Here is a 20,975-nt window from a genome sequence, read left to right on the forward strand (position 1 = left end):
ACATTAGCAATAACTTGCACCTTGTTTACTTCTAACCTTTACTTGAAGCTTTTAGTGTAATTGATTGGACACCTGCTTTTGCACATCTTCAAATGGTTATAAGTTATATATCAAATCCATTCCAGAGGGGTGTGGAAGAAAAGAAAAGGAAATGGATCTTATTGTCTTTTTAAAATGATCTTTTCTTCTCTATCTGGGCTTGCCTGGTGGTTCAGCTGGTAAAGAATCTGCCTGCAATGCAGGAAACCTGGGTTTGATCCCTGGGTTGGGAAGATCCCCTGGAGAAGGGAATGGCTACCCACTCCAGTAGTCTGGCCTGGAGAATCCCATGGACTACATACAGTCCATGGGGTTGCAAAGAATCGGACACAACTGAGAGACTTTCACTTCACTTTCTTCTCCAGCTAATGAAGTCTGGATAATTTTGAAACATCAACCACTTGATGTAATTGTGTTTTTCTATTCGTTGTGCAGAGTACTTGTCCCATTCAATACAGAGACTCATGCCCTTCACTTCTGGGAAATTTTCTTCCATCATTTCTTTGATAATTCACCTTTCTTCTTAACCTGTTTTCTTTTTTTAAAACTCCTGATATGGAGAAGACCTATTGAATTGAGACTCTCTTTGCTAAACTCTTCTGTCTCTGTCTTTTAGTTGTATTTCTTGCTAGATTTTTAAACCTTACTTTCATTCCTTCTATTGAATTAAAAAAATTTTTTTGTCAATAGTAGTTTTATTTCCAAGAAATCTCTTTTGTTCTTTAATTATTTTTTCATTTTAGCTTCTTCTATAATACTTTCTTTAATCTCTGAGGATACTAATTCAGGTTGTTTTTTTCATGGGGTCGCTGAGGGTCGGACACGACTGAGCAACTTCCCTTTCACTTTTCACTTTCATGCATTGGAGAAGGAAATGGCAACCCACTCCAGTGTTCTTGCCTGGAGAATCCCAGGGACGGGGGAGCCTGGTGGGCTGCCGTCTATGGGGTCGCACAGAGTCGGACACGACTGAAGGGACTTAGCAGTAGCAGCAGCAGTGGCAATTTGGAGAAGGCAATGGCACCCCACTCCATTACTCTTGCCTGGAAAATGGAGCCTGGTAGGCTGCAGTCCATGGGGTCACTAAGAGTCGGACACGACTAAGTGACTTCATTTTCACTTTTCACTTTAATGCATTGGAGAAGGAAATGGCAACCCACTCCAGTGTTCTTGCCTGGAGAATCCCAGGGACGGGGGAGCCTGATGGGCTGCCGTCTCTGGGGTCGCACAGAGCTGGACACGACTGAAGTGACTTAGCAGCAGCAGCAGCAGTGGCACTTTATATACATTATGTGGCAAAACCATCATAAAGGCAAAAGAAACAAAACACAATATTCAAATAGTGCTTACACTTTAGGGATATGCTTGGAGTGGAGCATAAAGAATATTGTCATTGGTTGTGTCCTATTTTTAAAATTAGGAAATGAGTTTTATTATGATCTTCATTCCTTATATATATTAAATATATTACATAATCTTTTGTATGTGTCAAATATTTCATAAAAAATGAGAAAATTTGAAGGAAGCTCCTTGTGTCCCATCTTGTAAGAGTAGATGTTTGACAGTGTTCTGTACCTGGAGTCGGGGCATTGACTCTTTGTAACCATGACCCACCCTTTCAGCTCAACATGCAATTGAGAAATGACAGGGCTAAATGAATCAGCATAAACAGGCTAAAGTAAAGTGTAAAGTGAAGTGGCTCAGTTGTGTCCGACTCTTTGCGACCCCATGGACTGTAGCCCACCAGGCTCCTCCGCCCATGGGATTTTCCAGGCACGAATTCTAGAGTGGGTTGCCATTTCCTTCTCCAGGGGATCTTCCCAACCCAGGGATTGACCCTGGGTCTCCCACTACAGGCAGACTCCTTACCATCTGAGCCACCAGTGAAACAAAGTGGTTATGCATAATTCCTTTGGATACGTTCTTGGCAGGATGCTCCCTGAAGTCACAAATTCTTGCAGACACCATCTAGTCTTCCCTGTGATGTGTAAAAGATACCTCCACCAGCTCCTGACTACGTGCTGGTCTTAAATGTCATTCTTTGCCTTCTCCACGGTGCCTCAGGCACTTCTGCAGCACCTTTACTGTCATCACTTACACATCTCTGTAAGCCATTTTGGGTCAAAACTGTTTAACTGGATATGAAATAAAGGCAGAAAGAAACCTTAGTGGAGTAAAAGCGGCTGGTAGAGAAAGCTGAGTAGTGCGCTCACTGCCCATGGATGAGAGCTCGTGGGCAGGGCCTGGCCAGGACCTGTGCATCTTCCCTCTGCCCTCACCTCAGTCCCGGAAAGATCCCCCTGAGTGCGTCTGTGGATGTGCTTAGGTTTTAGTACTAAAATGGTTGAGACAGAGATCTTCATGAATCAGAGCGAATGGGGCACCGCTAACCACATACAACTGTATGTAGTCTTTCAGTTTCTCCCCAATTTGTGTTTGTGTCCACTCCAGTACCAAGTGGTTCTAAGTCCCAAACCTCAACAAGTGTCCCCCTCTGTAAACACCAAGCTGAGGCTTCTTCCCCTTCCCCCTATACAGCGGTCACTGCTTTTCCCCTGGCTTTCCAACTTCCATACCTGTGGAAATCTCTCCTTTGCTTTTGGCCACTCCATGTTCTATTCCTGGCCTTCCAGTTGGTGCTCCTGGTAGAGAACCCACCTGTGATGCAGGAGATGTAAGAGAGGCGAGTTCAATCCCAGGGTCAGAAAGATCCCTTGGAGGAGGGCGTGGCAACCCACTCCAGGATTCTTGCCTGGAGACTCCCTTAGACAGAGGAGCCTGGTGGACTGCAGTCCATAGGGTCAAAAAGAGTTGGACTCAACTGAAGTGACTCAGCACACACCCATGATCTGTTCTTTAATGTGGCTTATCTTTATTCTCTTTCTCTCCTGTTAGTGGGGTCTTTGTTGGGAGAGGAGATAGGGGAGGTGTTTCATAAGCTTTCTTTTTTTTCTGCCAAGAACTGTAAAAAATGATTAAATTATGTTTTTCTTTTCTTTTTTTAATTGAAGTATAGTTGTTTTACAATATTACATTAGCTTTAGGTGTACGATATTGTGATTCAGCAAGCTTTCTTCAATCAGAAACCAGTATTAACATTATAAGGCATTTTGTCTACCTCCACCTCCATCTTTTTTCTTTTTTTTCTTTAGCTTCGTTGTGGTATTGTACTTTATTTTTTTGGTAAGATATTTAAAGTGTACACCATGACGATTTGATATACATAGACACCGTGAAAGGATTACCATATCCATCACCTTACATGCTAACTTTTTTGTGTGTGAGAACGTTTTATCAACCATAGTCACCATGTACATTATTTGATCTACAGACTTTATTCACCTTATAACTGAAAGTTTGTACCCTTTTACTGACCTCGCCTTATTGCTTTCACTCTCTACCTCCTGGCAACCTCTTCTTCTAGGAGTTTGGCTATTTATCTATTTATTTATAATTTAAAAAATTTTAAGATTCCATGCATAAGTGAGATCACGCAGTATTTGTGTTTCTCTTTCTGGCTCATTTCACTTAGCATAATGCCCTCCAGGTTCATTAATGCTGTTGCAAATAACAAGATTTCCTCCTTTTTCAAGGCTGAAATTTATTCCACTGTGTGTTGTGTGTATTTTCTTTAACATTTATCCATTAATGGACACTTAGGTTGCTCGCATACTTTGGCTATGGTGAAAATGCTGCAGTGAGTATGGGAGTACAAATATCTTTTGGAGATACTGATTTGGTTTCTTTCAGATATATACACAGAAGTGGGATTGCTGGATCGTATGATAGTTCTATTTTTATTTTTTTGAGGCACCTCTGTACAGTTTTGCATAGTGACTGTTGCTGTTTACATTCCCACCAATAATGTGCAGGGGTTCCTTTTTCTCTGCATCCTTGCCAACACTTTTTATCTCTTGCCCTTTTAAAAAAATATTCTTTTCTTTCATTTATGATTTATTTTTGGCTTCGCTGGGTCTTCATCGCTGTCCATGGGTTTTCTCCAGTTGCAGTGCGCAGGGGTTTCTTCTGTTGCAGAGCGTGGGTTCTAGGCAGGAGGGCTCAGTAGTGTTGGCGCCCGGGCTTAGTTGCCCCGAGGCATGTCACATCTTCCGCTACCAGGAATCAGACTGGTGTCCCTTGCATTGGAAGGCAGATTTTTAACCACTGGACCACCAGGGAAGCCTCTAGCTTTGTTCTTTTTGCTCAAGATTGCTTTTGTTATTTGAGGTCTTTGGGGTTTCATACAAATTGTTTTTGGATAAATCTTTATAATTGAAGGAGCTCATATTAACTAGTCTCATTCCTTGGTAAGGCAATCTTTTTTAGGTTCACTTTTGCAAAACAAATGTTTGATAATATGTATCTACATACTGGAGATATGCTGCTGCTGCTAAGTTGCTTCAGTCGTGTCCGACTCTGTGCAACCCCATAGACGGCAGCCCACCAGGCTCCCCCGTCCCTGGGATTCTTCAGGCAAGAACACTGGAGTGGGTTGCCATTTCCTTCTCCAATGCGTGAAAGTGAAAAGTGAAAATGAAGTCACTTAGCAACCCTATGGACTGCAGCCTACCAGGCTCCTCCATCCATGGGATTTCCAGGCAAGAGTACTGGAGATATGGGTCAATCTAATTTATGTTAGGTGTCAAATCATAGTCCTCAAGTAATAGTGGCTCATCTTTAATAAGCCTTGGGATAGCAGAATAAAATACTCCTTTATGAACTGTTACTAAGGAGAATGATTATTGATCCCTGAAGTTAAAAAGCTGTCATTGTTCTTTAGTAAGATAATTTCATCACTAGTGGTGATATTTTATCTAGTAGTCCAAATTCCTACTTTCATTGGCAGAACTTCACTTCTTTGTAACCTGACCGAGTGTCTAATTTAGAACAACAGATGGCTGGAGCTTGCTTTATATTGATTAGTGATATTTTTTCTTCTGACCCACAGAAAACTTTTCTTTAGTCCTTTGCAACTTGATCATCCGTGCACTCTTACAGAAATCTCAGTGTGTCCTATATGGCTCAGAATGTTATCTACAAGCACTTACATCTGTCAGGCTTTTGTTTGGAGGCCAGAGCAGGAATGTCACATGATACACAGGAAATAGTCTTCTAATCTTGCCTATTCACACGGAACGCACCATAGTTTGTCATGTGTCTTTTGTGTTTTAATTAAAAAAAATTTTTTTCCTATGTTTTGACCGTGGAATGCAGCCCTTGGATCTTAGTTCCCTGACGAGGGATCAAACTTGTGCCCTCTGCAGTGGAAATACAGTGTCTTACCACTAGCCCACAAGGGAAGTCCGAGTCTTGTTCTCCTTTCTGAGAATTGACATTGCTTCAATCTAAATGACTTTGTAACTTCCTTAGGGGAAAATTAGTATACATTTTTGTTTATGAGAGAAATGAAAAATACTTTATTTTATGCTGGATTGTGAGTTAATTCGTCTAGCCAGAGCCAGGACCAAACTCTGATTCAGCTTGCTTGTTACTCTGGAGTCAATGTTGGAGAGACAAAGGTGGTGAAAAAAGAGGCTTTATTTAGGAAGCCAGCACCTGGGGAGATGATGGACTTGCATTCCCCCAAATCACCTCCCAGTTGTCAGTTAGGGGTCAAAAGATTTTAAAGGAGAATTTTGGGGGGCGCCAAATACGTGCAGAACAGCATAGTCAACAACGACGATCATCTCTAAACTGGTCATGCGTAGTCTAATCAGCGTCACTGTGATTATTTTAAGCACAGTTAATCTTCATCCCTAGGGTTGATGTGTTCCTGTTTCCTTGAGGCCTATTCTTGGAATTGTGCAAGCCACAGACTCAGTACTGCTCAAGACAGAGCAACATATGTCATGGCTACAGTCTGGTCATCCCATGGTTAGTGTTTTCCCTCTGGTGGCAGTTATAGTATCTGCAAAGCAACTGAGGAATGTGCCTCAGACACTGTTATCTATGTCCTTCAGGGAGGAACTGAAGATTCTGTGACTCTCTTATCTTAATTATTAATTTCTTAATCCTGCTCTTTTGCGACTCAGGGAGGCCTAGGAGACTACAGCTTTTCTATAAATGAGAGACAGGGGATTCAGAAGGGCTTTTGTATATGGGAAGGCCTCCCTGCCCCACTGCAAAGTCCTACTCTGTTATAAGACCTCTAGGAGTTATTTTTTGGGGACCCAGGAGACCTGGGGGCCTCCCAAGTGGTTCAGTGGAAAAGAATCTGCCTGCCAGTGCAGGAGATGCACGAGATTCACGTTTGATCCCTGGGTTGGGAAGAAGATCCCCTGGAGAAGGAAATGGCAACCCACTCCAGTATTCTTGCCTGGAGAATCCCAGGGACAGAGGAGCCTGGTGGGCTACACACACACACACACACACACGTGTGCGCACATACACAGCATTCTCAAAATCTCAAACTTTGGTACCACTTTTCTGTTCCCTTCCCAGACCATGACAGTTCCTTGAAAATTTCTTTCCTATTCCTAAAAGCCAAGGTGTTTGTGTGTGTGTGTGTGTGTGTGTGTGTGTGTTAAGGATAGGGAGAATGGTGATAGAGGAGTAAATACTGTAGATGACTTTTCAGATAATCTTGAGTGAAAACCTGAAGGAAAAAGGGACAACCTGGTGAAACAGGAGAGAACATCCAGCCTCACCACCTGTCTCCCAATATGCTCTGAAAATTCTGGCCCACAAAGATATCCTCTTTCTTTAAGAATTGGTAGTGCATGTAATTATAGATTATCTGACATTTTACTTGAAACTACTTTTTAAAGGTGTGTCATTGCAAAGTGGTTAAGAGATCCTAGTCTGGAACTAGGGCAATTTAGGACAAATCCTGGTTTTATGAGGTACTAGCTGTGTGACCTTAGACAAGTGATGTAACCTCTGTGTGCCTCAGTTTCCTCATATGTAAATTGAGGATAATAATAATATCTACTTTACTGTTTTGTTATGGGTAAATTACTTAGCCAGCAACACTAATACATATTCATTGGAAAAGTAGATAGTGGGACTTCCCTGGTGGTCCACTGGTTAGGACTCCACGCTTTCGCTGCCAAGGGCCCAGGTTTAATCCCTGATCGGGGAACTAAGGTCCAATAAACCAGGCTGCACAGACAAAAAAAGAAAAAAGAAAAGTAGGTAGTGTAAAAATTAGCAGAAAAAGAGATAAACGTCTCCAATGCTTCCACCTATAGGTAGCCACTATTACTATGTTGGTACATACCCTTATGTGTTTTTTGCAGACAACATTAAGATCATACTTTCAATGTTATTTGTAACTTTTCCCCTAAATAATATATCATGAGCATTTGCCCACACTTTTTAACATCATTATATCTAGAAGAGAACTACGCTGAAGCTTTAGGTGGCTTCCAGATTGTCACTTTTACACGAAATGCTTTGGTAAACATTTTTGTACGATAATCTCACTCTTTTAATTTGGCTGTGCCGTGCAGCTTTCGGGATCCAGTTCTCTGACCAGAGAGTGAATCTGGGCTCATGGCAGTGAAAGCCTGGAATACCAACTGTTAGGCTAACCAGGGAACTCCCTCATCTCACTATTTTCCTTGAAGAGAAATGAAATTGCTGATTCAAAAGGCATTTGTTTTTATTTTTAAGGCTTTGACACATATTGCCAAATTGCCCTCCAGAAATGTTCGCTAGGGATGTGTGAGAGTTTGTTTTCTTGTCCTCTTGTCATTAGGGACTATTCTAAATTTGTTTTTTGGCTGCACTGTGGCACATAAGACCTTAGTTCCTTGACCAGGGATCAAATACATGCTCCAGGCAATAGAAACTTGAAGTCCTAACCACTGGACCACCAGAATTAATTCCCTCTTAATTTTTTATTTTAGATTCAATTTTATAGGTAAGAATGAAGAAAACTGAACATTTGTATATGTTTTTAGGTCTTGTGTTTATTTTTCTTCTCTGTGTATGTGAAATGCCTTTGTATTCCTTGTCCATTCTTTTTTTGGGGAAAGTATTCACTTTCTTGTAAAGTTTCAATTTGTAAGAGATCTTTATGTTAAAAAGCTATTGATTGCCTTTATTAAAATATTTTTCTCCCAAGAGGTAAAGTTTCAACAACTTTATCAATCAATTTGATACTCTAAGGTTAGTCAATTAAGCTTTATCCATGAGGTCTCTAAGAGAAAAACTATAATCAGTTGATATTTATATTATCATATACAAGGTATATTACTTATAAACACAATTGGGAAGTCTTTTTATTTTTCCCTTCTGAATATACCAGACACTTGCTGGTGAGTTGATTTGGAGTTTGCTTTGTGAGTGAAATTACTTCATTCATTCTTATTAGGTATTGTGAATCCTGTTTTGTGCTTTATCTGTGATATCTTTTTTTTTTTTAACTGAAGTATGTAGTTGATTTACAATATTATGTGTTAGTTTCTGGTGTACAGCCCAATGATTCAGATATATATATATACACACACACATATATATATATATATGAATATATATATACACACACATATACACATACATATATATTCTTTTTCACATTTATTTCCATTATGATTTATTACAGGATATTCAATATACTTCCATTTGTTATATAGTAGGACCTTGTTGTTTATCTCTTTTATATATATAGTAGCTTGTATCTGCTAACCCCCCCCAAAAATATGCACTGCTTAAGAATTTGCTTATCATCCTTGCATGGGGGCCATGCTAATCTCTGTATCATTCCAATTTTAGTTATATGTGCTGTGGAAGTGAGCATTATACTTGTGATATCTTAATGGATTCCTCAACTATGACCAGATGCTGTCTTGGTATTTTAAACTCTTAGAGTCAGCCACAGTGCTTATGCCCTGTGTTTATCAAAGAACTTGATGTGTGGATAGATCAAAAGCTGAGATGGAAGGCCCACAGATTTTTGTGATTCTAGAGCTGAGGTTGTAATGCTTAGTATACAAATAACCAAGTAACTTGAAAGGTGGATTCTTAGAAAGATTGAAACAGTTGCCAAAGATGAATGGGTAAGCAAGAGGTCTCTCTATGTAGGGCAGATCATTGCTGCTCAGGCCTCCTGTAGGTATAACTTCTGAAAGCTCGTTGAAGGACTCATCCCTGTAGAGCTTCCTGAGGCTTGAGCGGCAAGTATATATTTTTGCGAAACCTGGAAATTCCCTTAGAGTACAGTTTGAAACTTTACTCATACCTTCAAACATGTTTTGGAGTTTAAAATAGCTGTAAAAATTCCTGTTGCCCCGATAGAGTTCCCAAGGCAATGTGCCTCTCCTTCCATATTCTTTACTTCCCAAGCTCTCCCCTCACCACCACCAGCCCCCCACCCCGCCCCCACCAGCCATCTGAGGAGACATCGCTGATGGCAGAAAAGCCTTCTGAAAACTCCTAGGTGACTCATGCCATGTGTGTATGGCTTTAGGATTGACAGATGATTTTTTAAAATAGTTTACCCTTTCACTCTCAGGAGATTTTTGAAGTTCTGATCCAGGGAGTCTAAAAATTCACATTTTACCTAATTGATGGTGAGGAGAGTGCCTATCTTACCTGTCTGGATTTTTTTTTTTCAGTCAAAGTTTAATGAAATATTCTGTATTACCTATAATCTTTTATTTAAAAATGAGAATAGACTATGTGGAAATGTATAAAATCTGTTTAAATCAGCAGAGCAAAAATCATGTTTGTACCAATGTTATTTATAAATATTGAGATGTTATTTATTTAAGCATGATAAATATATTCTATTTTGATGGTTGAATGTGAAGCTTGCTTAGAATTAAATTTTTTATTTTCATTTTTCTGAGTGGCTATGACTTTTTCTGAAAGAGATGGGAATACCAGACCACCTGATCTGCCTCTTGAGAAATTTGTATGCAGGTCAGGAAGCAACAGTTAGAACTGGACATGGAACAACAGACTGATTCCAAATAGGAAAAGGAGTTCGTCAAGGCTGTATATTGTCACCCTGTTTATTTAACTTATATGCAGAGTACATCATGAGAAACGCTGGACTGGAAGAAACACAAGCTGGAATCAAGATTGCCGGGAGAAATATCAATAACCTCAGATATGCAGATGACACCACCCTTATGGCAGAAAGTGAAGAGGAACTAAAAAGCCTCTTGATGAAAGTGAAAGAGGAGAGTGAAAAAGTTGGCTTAAAGCTCAACATTCAGAAAACGAAGATCATGGCATCCGGTCCCATCACTTCATGGGAACTAGATGGGGAAACAGTGGAAACAGTGTCAGACTTTTTTTTTGGGGCTCCAAAATCACTGCAGATGGTGACTACAGCCATGAAATTAAAAGATGCTTACTCTTTGGAAGGCAAGTTATGACCAACCTAGATAGCATATTCAAAAGCAGAGACATTACTTTGCCAACAAAGTTTCGTCCAGTCAAGGCTATGGTTTTTCCAGTGGTCATGTATGGATGTGAGAGTTGGACTGTGAAGAAGGCTGAGCGCCGAAGAATTGATGCTTTTGAACTGTGGTGTTGGAGAAGACTCTTGAGAGTCCCTTGGACTGCAAGGAGATCCAACCAGTCCATTCTGAAGGAGATCAGCCCTGGGATTTCTTTGGAAGGAATGATGCTAAAGCTGAAACTCCAGTACTTTGGCCACCTCATGTGAAGAGTTGACTCATTGGAAAAGACTCTGATGCTGGGAGGGATTGGGGGCAGGAGGAGAAGGGGATGACAGAGGATGAGATGGCTGGATGGCATCACTGACTCGATGGACGTGAGTCTGAGTGAACTCTGGGAGTTGGTGATGGACAGGGAGGCCTGGTGTGCTGCGATTCATGGGGTCGCAAAGAGTCGGACATGGCTGAGCGACTGATCTGATCTGATCTGATGACTTTTTATAGCCAACCTAAGGGGTTTTATAATGTTTCTCTGGTCACTTAAGCTGTATTTAGAATTTTTAGTAGTACTTTCTGAAAATTTCCAAGGCATAGCATAAAATTTTGTGTTACAGACGTGTTTCTTCTTGATTCTTCTTCCCTTGGTCTCACCGTTCCCCACCTCCATCCCTTCAATTCCTCCACACACACACACCCCACACCTCCCAGTTCTGGGTCAGTTTATTTTTCCCCTCACGTGTAGTGATTATTATAAATTCAGCTCTAAGGCCATCTCTCAGGTTTCAGATTTCCTTTAGGAGAACTGTGCCCTATTCCTGCCTCACTTTCTTATATCCAGCACAAAAGTAAGTTACAGAAATAGAGGAGGAAACATCTGTTTATAAAATGTGATATTTGAGTAAAATTCTACATGCAAAATGGTTAACGGCAGAGCTTCATAGAATCAGATCAGCCTTGTCTTGATTGGGTTTCCCGTGGTTTTTAATGCTACATGGGTCATACCGTGTGTAGACGCCTTCCGCCATGCTTTTCATGTCGCTCTCTACTTCTGTTGCCACCATTTTAATTCACAATATTAGCTCACATCTCTGGCCCGTTAACTTTTTCACTGGGTTTTCCCTGCCTCTGTGGTCAAGTTCCTTTAATCTGCAAATCCCACAAGCAGCGGCTGGATTTATATGTCTGGACATTGTTAGGAGTGGGGTCACTGTGCTGCCTAGAATACCCCCAGCATTATAGTCCCGACTCTCAGCCTCTTCAAGCCTCTTTACTGTGAGTGCCACATTAATTTTCTGGTCTTATTACCTGCTGCTCCTTGACCCCCAGATTCTACCCTGTTGATCTGACAAGCCTGACAGTCCCTGAGCGGGTATTGCTTTTCCTCCCACCTGTCTCTGTGCTGAGAAATCTGACCCACCTTGGAAGTGGCACCATCTTCTCCTGCATTACTTTCCAGATCCCTGCCGTTGGCAGCGTTCCTCTGCTTTAGTCAGCTCCGGTGTCACTCATCGGGAATTATTTTTACATTTGTAGGCTCTTATCTGCCTTGCCGGAGGGTAGGAACCAGCTCATCCCCTGGACACACTCAACCTGCTTGGTCTGCGGCGCTCAGTCTTTCATCCCCTTCTGGTTTTTTCCCCATCACCATTCTCATTTCTCCTGCTGTAAAATAACAACTGCTGCAAATTCTCCTTTTACCCAAATTCCCTCCCAGTACAGCCATCTCTTTCTCTTCTTGCCGTCATGATTTTTTTTTAATGGAAGAGACTGGCTTTATTGATTTTTCTGATAAAGTTTATTGGAGAAAAATACAAATAATACAGAATTTGAAGAGGGTAAAAATCATCCAAAATGCCATCACCCAGAGATAAATTGCTTTTTACTAAACATCCTGTCCCATTTCACAGATAAACACACACACTCTTGTATGTGATACGCAATTTTATATCAGTGAAATCACAGTGGACATACTGTCCAGTGAGCTCTTTAAAAATATTCAGTATTTTGGGGACATCTTTCCATGTCAGTTCATTTTAATCCTCATCATTTCTATAAGCAGTTCTCAAGTAGTCCATTGGATAAAAAATTATTTACCACCTTTTGATGAGGATACCCATTCTTTCCTCATTTCTCATTTGTATTGCTAATACTGTAGTTATATTGGTTAGGGGTCGCCAGAAAACCAGTCAATCCTAAGGGAAATCAACCCTGAATATTCACTGATGTTGAAGCTGAAGCTACAATACTTTGGGCATCTGATGCGAAGAATCGACACATTGGAAAAGACCCTGATGCTGAGAAAGATTGAAGGCAGGAGAGGGATAACAGAAGATGAAATGGTTGGATGACATCATCAACTCAATGGACATGGATTTGAGCAAACTCTGGGAGGTGATGAAGTACAGGGAAACCTGGCGTGCTGCAGTCTTCTCAAAGAGTTGCGAAGAGTCGGACATGACTGAGTGACTGAACAACTCCAGAGAAACAGAACCAGGGGACACACACGTGGAAACATTTTTATAAAGAATTGGCTCATGTGATTATAGAGGCTGAGAAACCCCAAGAAATCTCCTGGAAAGCCTGAGAACCAGCAGGCAGGCCTCAAGCAGAGAGAGTAGGTTTTCTCTTGCTCATCCTTTTATTCTATCAGAACTTTTAAGGATTGGATGAAACATTAGGGAGTCTACTGATTCAAATGGCAGTCATATTCAGAAACATCCTTATGACACCCAGAAATATGTTTAACCAAATAGCTGGGTACCCAGTGGCCCAATTAAGCTGGGACAGAAAATTAACCATTCTAGTAGTTAATATCTTTATATAGCTATTCTTAAACTCACCCCTCTCTTCCCATTATCCCTTTATAAAAATATATTATTTATTTATTTGACGGCACCAGGCCTTAGTTGTGGCATGCAGGGTCTTTTAGTTGCAGTACGTGGGATCTAGTTCCCTGACCACAGATTGAATTTGGGCCCCCTGAGTTGGGACTGCAGAGTCTTAGCCACTGGACCACCAGCGAAGTCCCCCCATTATCTCTTTAGGATAAATTCCTGCGTGTGAAATTCATGGGTCAAATGTGTGTGTATTCTAGATGATTTTATTGCCCATCAGAAAGGTAAAGTTTTCAGTGGCTTTTCCACTGCCTTCACCAACATGAATGTTGCCAAATCATCCTAATCTTTGCCAACTTTATGCTTTAAAAATCTCTTTTTTTTTTTTTTGCATTTCTTTCAAGAGTAAGACTGAATATTATTTTGTAAGTTAATGTTTGCATGTGTTTGTGTTTTCCTTCAATTAGACTGACTGCTGTATACTGGACTCTTTTAGGGTCATAAATCCAAATAATTCCAGTCTTTAATGGAGCTTTTGATTTTGTGTGTGTGTGGAACTGCCTAATCAGAGCCTCTGTCCATTTTATTATTTGAGTGTTTTGTCTTTATTCATTGATAAGAACTTTTCAAAAATTATGCATGCTACCACATTTTAAACTGTGGTGCTGGAGAAGGCTCTTGGAGAGTCCCCTGGAACAGCCAGGACATCAAACCAGTCAATCCTAAAGGAAATCAACTCTGAATATTCATTGGAAGGACTGATGCTGAAGGTAGTTCAATAGTTTGGACACTTGATGTGAAGAGCCTACTCATTGGAAAAGACCTTGATGCTGAGAAAGATTGAGGGCAGGAGGAGAAGCAGGCAGAAGAGGATGAGATGGTTAGGTAGCACCACTGACTCAGTAAACATGAATCTGAGCAAAATCCAGGAGATAGTGAAGGACAGGGAAGCCTGGTGTGCTGCAGTCCATGGGGTCTCAAGGAGTCTGATTCAACTTAGTGACTGAACAACATTAATATATATTATCACAGTTTTAAATTTTTGGCTTTCAGTTTTGGAGCTGGAGGAATGAAGCTTCCTGACTTCAGCTTAAGACAGTATAGTACTGGCATAAAAACAGAAATATAGACCAATGGAACAAGATAGAAAGCCCAGAAATAAACCCACGCACCAATGGGTACCTTATTTTTTGCAAAGGAGGCAAGAATATACAATGGGGCAAAGACAGCCTCTTCAATAAATGGTGCTGGGAAAACTGGACAGCTACATGTAAAAGAATGAAATCAGAACACTTCCTAACACCATACACAAAGATAAACTCAAAATGGATTAAAGACCTAAATGTAAGACCAGAAACTATAAAACTCTTAGAGGAAAACACAGGGAGAACGCTCGATGACATAAACCAAAGCAAGATCCTCTATGACCCACCTCCTAGAGTAACAGAAATAAAACAAAAGTAAACAAGTGGGACCTGATGGAACTTAAAAGCTTTTGCACAGCAAAGGAAACTATAAGCAAAGTGAAAAGACAACCCTCAGAATGGGATAAAATAATAGCAAATGAAACAACTGACAAAGGATTAATTTCCAAAATATATAAGCAGCTCATACAGCTCAATACCAGAAAAACAAACAACCCAATCAAAAAGTGAGGAAAAGGCCTGGATGGACATTTCTCCAAAGAAGACATACAGATGGCTAGCGGACACATGAAAAGATGCTCAACATTGCTCATTATTAGAGAAATGCAAGTCAAAGCTACAATGAGATGTCACCTCACACTGGTCAGAATGGCCCTCATCAAAAAGTCTACAAACAATAAATGCTGGAGAGGGTGTGGAGAAAGGGAACACTCTTGCACTGTTGGTGGGAATGTAAATTGATACAGCCACTATGGAAGACGGTATGGAGTGTCCTTAAAAAACTAGGAATAGAACCATTGTATGGCCCAGCAATCCCACTCCTAGGCATATACCCTGAGGAATCCAAAATTGAAAGAGACACATGTATCCCATTGTTCATTGCAGCCCTATTTGCAATAGCTAGAACATTGAAGCAACAGAGATTTCCATCGACAGATGAATGGATGAAGAAGTTGTGGTATATATCCACAATGGAATATACAGTTCAGTTCAGTTCAGTTGCTCAGTCGTGTCCAACTCTTTGCGACCCCATGAATCGCAGCACGCCAGGCCTCCCTGTCCAACACCAACTCCGGGAGTTTACCCAAACTCATGTCCATTGAGTCAGTGATGCCATCCAGCCATCTCATCCTCTATCGTCCCCTTCTCCTCCTGCCCCCAATCCTTCCCAGCATCAGGGTCTTTTCCAATGAGTCAACTCTTCGCATGAGGTGGCCAAAGTACTGGAGTTTCAGCTCCAGCATCAGTCCTTCCAGTGAATACCCAGGACTGATCTTCTTTAGGATGGACTGGTTGGATCTCCTTGCAGTCCAAGGGACTCCCAAGAGTCTTCTCCAACACCACAGTTCAAAAGCATCAATTCTTCGGCGCTCAGCTTTCTTCACAGTCTAACTCTCACATCCATACATGACCACTGGAAAAACCATTTACTCGGCCATAAAAAGAACAGGTGGATGAATCTAGATCCTATTATACAGAGTGAAGTGAGTCAGAAAGAGAAAGAGAAATACCATATTTTAACACATATATACGGAATCTAGAAAAATGGTACTGAAGAATTTATTTAGAGGGCAACAGTGGAGAAACAGACATAGAGAATAGACTTTTGGACATGGGGAGAGGGAAGGAGAGGGTGAAATGTATGGAAAGAGTAACATGGAAAACTTACATTACCGTATGTAAGATAGATAGCCAACAGGAAATTGCTGTATGGGTAAGGAAACTCAAATAGGGGCTCTGTATCAATCTAGAGGGTTGGGGTTGGGGTTGGGAGGGAGATAGGAGGAAGTTTCAAAAGGGAGGGGATACATGTATACCTATGGCTGATTCATGTTGAGGTTTGACAGAAAACAGCCAGATTCTGTAAAGCAATTATCTTTTAATAAATAATAAATTCATTTAAAAAAAATTGGGGGGCTTTTATGATTAATATGAAAAGGCCTTTGTATTCCTAAAATTGTAAAAATATTAATCCATAGTTTCTTCTGGTATTTTTATGGTTTTCTTTTTTTAATTATCATTTATTTTTTATACTTACAATGGACATGAGTTTGGGTAGGCTCCAGGAGTTGGTGTTGGACAGGGAGGCCTGGCGTGCTGCGGTTTGTGGGGTCTCAAAGAGTAGGATACGACTGAGCAATTGAACTGAACTGATATTATAGATATTGTAACATCTATAATTTTGCTTTCATTTTTGTAATTTCTTTCCTCTTTTTCTTTGGCTGCAGTGCACTGGCATGTGGGATCTTAGTTCCCCAAACAGGAATTGAACCCATGCCCCCTGCAGTGGAAGCATGGTGCCCTAACTCACAGATTGCCAGATAATTCCCTATTTTTATACCTTCTAATAGGTAGTGACCTCTTTGTTTTCAGTGGCTGTTTAATTCATTGGGTACTGGTAAACAGATATATGGATTGCATTAAAGAGAAACTTTATCTCATTTACTGTTCAGTTCACTATTTTGATTACTCATTTACTATTTGGTACAGTCAAAATAGGACAGGTAGAATAAATCTTAATTCTTTATCAGTTAGATTTTATAGGCGCTTTCTCATGATAAAACTAGTGTAATCTTAGTTTACTGCACAGAACACAGTGCCTATTGGAATAGCTTCTTGAAATACCTTTCTTTTAAGTAAAGGTGTAGAGATTTGTACAAGATTCTACAGATAGTGGATTAGGTAAGAGGTTGTGTAGTTCCACCTCCTGTGTTTTCCCTAAATAAGAAATAACCATTTCTGCTTGCAGTCCATCCTTCCTCCCTCCCTTCCATCTCCAAACACATACATATAAATGCCTGCATGTATTATATATGGACATGCTCATCACTTCAAGTTCCAGTCCCATAAGGTCAAACTCTAGGTGACTGTGATTGGCCCAGAGTTAGTGAATCTATGGTACATACCTGCTGGGTGAAGGAGCCCCTTGGAGGAGCAGGAACAGCTAGTTATTGGAGGTCACTGTGCTTCTTGGATCTTTGCTTGTCTCTGGCAATAGTCCTGCTTCACGGTGGACCTGCCAAAAATTTGTTGGGTGCTTTCCTGTCAGTCCCTCTCTGGATAGCCTGTGCCAGGAGTGTGGATACAGCACCTGGGGATTCAGGCGGAAAACCTCAGGGTGACAGGTGCTGACACGCCTGGCTCCAGGTTAGAAGGGGACGATCTTGCTGCCACTGTCTCAGCATCTCACCAAATCTCCCCATCTCTCAGCATCTGGGCTATGGCTGGCTTCCTCTACAAGGCAGGACAAATCACACTGTTTCTTGCTGCTAGCACACTGCCCCCCAACACCCCATCTCCCGAAACAACCAAAGTCATTCACTCTCCTGCTCCCACGACTGCTGATTGCTCAGGGCAGTGTGTAATGTCTGTGTAATGGCTCTGTGAGGAGGATTCAGGTTCCCAGGTACCTGGGCTCACACCTGGCCAGGAAAAGCCCCAGAGGCAGAGAGGCCACTGCCTGCTTCCTGACCTCTCACCTGCCCCCATGGTCACTGGCCTGTCGTCATGCCTTACTTCTACTTCCTTTGTGGTTAATAGAGATTCTTTAAATCAGACATTGTTGATTTTTATATTCCTGATCAGGCATCTCATGTTTTGAATTCAGGCACACTGTTTTTGCTCCCTTGCCTTTGTTTTTTGTTTTTATGTGATCACTGCTGTAGGTCTAGAGAATTGACTAAAACTTGTTTTTCTTCAAAGGTGTCATTTCTTGGTTTTTCTTTCCTTATAAAATCTTGTCTTTATTCTTATCCTTCTAGGGTTGCCTAATCGTAAGTCTCACCAGAGAATGTCTGTGTCCCTGATGCATAGTGTTGATTTTAAGAGAAGTAACATTATTTTGTAAAGTAACATCTCACATTACTAGTGCGAATGGTTTTTTAAAAAATTTGTTTTCTAAGCAACTGTTAATCCAGTTAATGGTGGGACTTGAGGCTTAAAAATTGACATCTTATAGGGAATTCCCCGGAGGTCCAGTGGTTAAGACTTGGGCTTTCACTGCTGTGGACCCAGGTTTAATCCTTGGTTGGGGAACTAAGATTGCACAAGTCACAGCAGTGCGGCCAAAAAAACCAAAAAAATTGACAACGTGTAATGCTGTGTATGAAGGGGATACAGGAGGTAATGCTTATCTGCCAGACTTCCCCAGATGGCCCCATGAAATACTATACAACTCACCCAGCTTCCTTTTATCTTTTGCTTCTCACCTCTAAAGCTGTCATTAGCTTGAGGTCGAGAAAAAAATGTTCAGAATGTGCAGTGGTCCACAAATAGATATGATCAGTGTTCATAAAGATGCTTTCATTGACAAACTATAAGTATCAATAACTTGTAAAATTTTTTCTCTTCTTTTTTAATCTGAAAATTGCCCACTACATTGTTAATTGAATATAGTCTAGAAACAAGCCTAATTCATTAATTTCATTTTGGCTTGAAATTATTTGTACTTTTACTCTGCCTCCTTTATAGTCTACACTGAAGAGATATAATTTAACTTACATTCTTGATCTGATCAGAATATTTGTACTTTATACAAATATCAGATCAAATATTTCTTGATCTGATCAGAATATTTGTACTCCCTACCACTGAGGGAGTCAATGTAAAATGAGAAATTTGTCTTACTTATAAATTGTCAGAAGGTAACAATCTCAAGACTCATGATGTAAATATGAACAGATGGATGGAAACACACTTATTTAGGAGACAAACTCTAGGAGCCCAAACCTAAGATCTGGACATTTCCTGTTTAAGCAAAAATAAGAAAAAATGAGAGCATATATGGCTCCCATTCTATGACTGTTTTCAAATAAGAGTTACTGTACTTTAAATTCTGTTTGTGAAGCTGGGGGCTAAGAAGAAAACAATCTAAAACGTGCATATTTCAAGTAAATCTGTATCTTAGCATCTGTACTGGCATGCATATGATTGGAACATGTTGAGTTGAATCAACACCCTTGTTTCTGGTTGGTTGCCAGAAATAAAGACATCAAAGGAAATAGTAAACCAGGCAGTGAATCAAAGCTGCATGAGCTTTCCATTTAGTAGTTATTGTAAGTCTCTCAACTGCTTTCTGACTGCAACTGTACTTCCTATAGCCCCCTGTGAGAAAGGGCCACCCTAGGTAGACCAGTTGTTCATTCTTATTAACCTTTACTTTGTACATATGTAGAGTTGTTTCCCAGATGTATGGAAATGCACAAAGGGAGTGAAACATTAATAAGTTTAACAAATACTGCCAAATTGTCCTTTAGAAAGGGTGTATCCATGTGCACTTCACCAACAAGTGAAGATGAAACCAACCACTCAATTGTAACAAATACTGTGGGTTGTTTGTTGGCAGCCAGATAAGACTGAAGTTTACCAGTCATCTTCTAGTCAAGAAGTTGATTCTTGGAATGGCTGGAAGCTATTTCAGACAGTGTAAAAAGATTTACAGATATTCTTAGAAAAGAACATTTTCTAAGAATACTTAGAATACATTTTCATAAATACTTTAAAATGAAAATATATAACTATATTGAATCTTTAAAAATAACACATAATCCTACTTTCAATAGATACTCATTTTTGCAAATTACTGTCGGCATATGGATATATTTTACTGGTTATAATTTGTATAATTTACTGTGTTACAATTTTTTTTTCCACAGAACTGTCTCATAAGCTGTTTCCTGTTTCTGTATGTTCATAATGGTCATTTAAAAGCTAAATTTTGTCATTGTACCATAATGTGCTAATTCAGCTCTTAATATTGAATATTTAATATACAACCGAATACTTAAACTGCATGTTCTTAATTAAGATGTATTGGCTTGTTCTGATTATGAGAGTAATATAATTCATTATTTAAAAATTTGGAAAACACACAAAAATTAGGAAGAAATACCCAAAACTCTTTCTATAACTTCTGTTAATGAACACTGTGAGCATTATATATTTTTTCTCTTTTCTTCCCTAATATTTTATTTTATTTTGCAGTTTGAGAATATACTATTGGTATAAAACATGTTCATTTTTACATATTTCTAAACTCAGGTTTTTTTGGCTGTACCATGTAGCATTTGGAATCTTAGTTCCTTGACCAGGAATCAACCCCATGCCCTCTGCAGTGGAAGCTCAGATTCTTAACCACTGGACTGCCAGGGAAGTCCTTAAACCTTTAAAAATACCATTTTTCTATTTTTAAAAAAGTGGAAGGTGCTTTTTTTCCCTGACTATAATAGTAATTTGAAACTACTACGGAAAATTGAGAAACAGTTCCAGGCATCCATAATATCACCCTGAGGCATATACCATTAATATTTTGGTTTATTACCTTCACATTTTATTTCTTTAAAGAAAATTGGAGATCTTCTACCATTAGTGGTTAATGTGGGGATGATCATGAACTCTAAAATAAAACCCAAGTTAAGAACTCTTACTCTATAAATTAAACATTATAAAACAGGCATTTAAAAATTGTTGTGAACTCTCATAAATCTACACATTTGCTGATTGTTATGGGTTGAATTGTGTCCCCCTAAAATGCACTGTGAAAGTCCTAACTCCCTTTATCTCAGGTTGTCACTTTATTTGTAGATAAGGTCTCTATTGAGGAAGTC

The 20,975-nt window shown here is 40.0% G+C and overlaps 1 protein-coding gene and 1 non-coding gene across 2 annotated transcripts in view; one reads left to right on the top strand and one right to left on the bottom strand.

Moving 5' to 3' along the window:
- The window catches only part of ANKRD6 (ankyrin repeat domain 6), a 185,270-nt gene that overhangs the window by 24,677 nt on the left and 139,618 nt on the right, over positions 1-20,975 (top strand). The gene's annotated exons all lie outside the window — the stretch shown is intronic.
- LOC112587695 lies at positions 8,679-8,782 on the bottom strand. The gene has a single exon (XR_003112191.2). It is a non-coding gene; the product is annotated as a U6 spliceosomal RNA (small nuclear RNA).

This window comes from Bubalus bubalis, chromosome 10 (assembly GCF_019923935.1).
Source record: "Bubalus bubalis isolate 160015118507 breed Murrah chromosome 10, NDDB_SH_1, whole genome shotgun sequence".
Taxonomy (NCBI): Eukaryota; Metazoa; Chordata; class Mammalia; order Artiodactyla; family Bovidae; genus Bubalus; species Bubalus bubalis.